The sequence below is a fragment of the Penaeus vannamei genome, chromosome 29, assembly GCF_042767895.1.
Source record: "Penaeus vannamei isolate JL-2024 chromosome 29, ASM4276789v1, whole genome shotgun sequence".
Taxonomy (NCBI): domain Eukaryota; kingdom Metazoa; phylum Arthropoda; class Malacostraca; order Decapoda; family Penaeidae; genus Penaeus; species Penaeus vannamei.
In genome coordinates this window covers 20,628,834-20,631,333 of record NC_091577.1, presented here as the reverse complement: position 1 = coordinate 20,631,333, position 2,500 = coordinate 20,628,834, and the positions used below count along the sequence as shown (strand labels likewise).

Sequence of the window (2,500 nt, the reverse complement as noted above, 5' to 3'; positions counted from 1 at the left end):
CAAACATACCCAAACACAGACCCAAACAAACCACACACACACACAAAAAAAAAACAATAAAAAAAAAATCCAACAAAAAAAACACTCTCTTCGGACGATACAATATAACCCAGCCAAGTTATTTTTCTCCGCCGACTCGCCCCTCGGGATCTCAGGCGCAACGATGAGGCTGCGGCTTCACATCTTTATGGGATCGGCCGGTTCCCTCTTATGATCACTCTGTGAGATTACTAGCACATGCTCTCTCTCTCTATCTCTCTCTCTTTCTCTTTCGATTTCTCTGTTACTAGCACATGCTCTCTCTCTCTCTCTCTCTCTCTCTCTTTCTGTCTCTCTTTCTCTTTCGATTTCTCTGTTACTAGCACATGCTCTCTCTCTCTCTCTTTCTTTCTCTCTCTATCTCTCTTTCTCTTTCGATTTCTCTGTTACTAGCACATGCTCTCTCTCTCTTTTTCTCTCTTTCTGTCTCTCTTTCTCTTTCGATTTCTCTATTTCTGTCTCTTTTTCTTTCTTTCGATCTGGATCTTCTCTCCCTTTCTTTCTCTCACTTTCGATCTCTCTATCTCTTTCTCTCGATTTCGATCTTCTCTCTCTCTCTCCTTCTCCCTTCCTCTCTCTCTCTCTCTTTTTCACTTTCTCTTTCGATTTCTCTATTTCTATCTCTTTCTTTCTCTCGATCTGGATCTTCTCTCTCTTTCTCTCTTTTACTTTCGATCTCTCTATCTCTTTCTCTTTCTCTGTCTCTTTCTCTCTCTCATTCTTTCTTTCGATCTGGATCTTCTCTCTCCTTCTCTCTTTCTCCTTTCCTCCTCCTCATTCTCTCTCTCTCTCTCTCTCTCTCTCTCTCTCTCTCTCTCTCTCTCTCTCTCTCTCTCTCTCTCTCTCTCTCTCTCTCAGGTTATTCTCTGTTTCCCTTTCGACTTTTCTTTTTCTTTTTATCTATCTTTTTCTCATTTTCTCTTTATCTTTTTTTCTCTCTCACTCTCTCTTTCTCCTACTCTTTCTCTTTCCTTAAGCCTTCTCCCATTTCCATTCTCTCTTCTCTTACCTACCTTCTATCTTTATTCCATCACTTTCTTTATTCTTCCTATTCTTCTTTTTTCTTTTTTTTTCTTTTTTTTCCCCTACTCTCTCCCGGCTCATTTCCTTCTCCACTTTTCCTTCTCTTCCATTTTTCTTCGTTCCTTTATAGAGAGAAGGAAAGATTGAAAGAAAGAGAAACAAAGGAGGAGGGGCAAGAGGTGATATATATATATATATATATATATATATATATATATATATATATATATATATATATATATATATATATATATATGTCTATATATATCACCTCTTGCCCCTCCTCCTTTGTTTCTCTTTCTTTCAATCTCTCCTTCTCTCTCCGTCCTTCCATCCCCCCTCCTCTCTCTCTCTCTCTTCCAATTTCTTTTCTCTCCCCACATCTCTTGCCTGAGTCTTGTTCCTTATTCATTTCCTCTCTCTCCTCTTCCTGCACTCCATTCCCCTTCCCATCTCTTCTCCTCGGATTTTCTTGTTATTCCTCTTATCTCCTCTTCCTCACACTTCCCACCCTTCGTCATTTGCGCCGATCACTTTAATCTCTTCCTTCCTTTCTCTTCCGTTTCTCCTGTCTCCTCTTTCTCTCCTTCTTTTCCCCATCTGCAATTCCTTCGTTTTGCTTCGTCTATTTCACATTCTTTGTAGTTCTAATATTTGTTCTTTTTCCTTTCTGTTTTTTCGCTTTCCTTTCTCTCCCTCTTCCTCCCTCTTTATTTCACTCACCCTCCTTCCCTCCCTTTCTCTCATTTCTCGGCCTGCTTTCTCTTTTAATCTCCTCCCTCTCCCTCCTTCTCTCCTTTCCTCCCTTCTTCCCCATTCCTTCCCTCTCCCTATAACTCCACCTCCTTCCCTCCCTCTGTCTCTCTTGCTCTCCCTCCCTCTCTTACAGCACCCATCTCTCTCTCTCTCTTTCTCTCTCTCACTTGCTCTCCCTCCCTCTCCCGAATCATCTGCCTTCCTTTAATCCGTCTTTCTTACTCCCTCCCCCTCTCTCCCCTCCCTCCTTCCATCTTCATCCCCCCCTCTCTCTTTCTCTTCCTCCCCATCCCTCCTCTCTCTCTCTCTCTCTCTCCCTCCCTCCATCTTCATCTCCGTCTCCCTCCCTCCCTCCCTCCCTCCATCTTCATCTCCCTCCCTCCATCTTCATCTCTCCCTCTCCTTCCCTCCCTCTCTCTCCCCTTCCTCCCTCCCTCCCTACATCTTCATCTCCCTCCCCCTCTCCCTCTCTTCCTCCATCTCCCTCCCTCCCTCCATATTCATCTCCCTCCCCCTTTCTCTCCACCCTCCCACGCTCCCTCTCTCCCTCCCTCTCCCCACCCTCTCGCTTCTCGCTTCTCGCTGTCCCCCCAAAATCCCATTCTCGCATCTTCACCCACTAACCGGTCTTCGAAGCTCGTCATAGCGATCGTGGTGGCCTCTCCTGATGGGTTTTCGAAGC

At 44.5% G+C, this 2,500-nt stretch overlaps 1 protein-coding gene across 3 annotated transcripts in view; it reads right to left on the bottom strand.

Moving 5' to 3' along the window:
- The window catches only part of LOC113800349 (probable sodium/potassium/calcium exchanger CG1090), a 173,875-nt gene that overhangs the window by 25,685 nt on the left and 145,690 nt on the right, over positions 1-2,500 (bottom strand). The gene's annotated exons all lie outside the window — the stretch shown is intronic.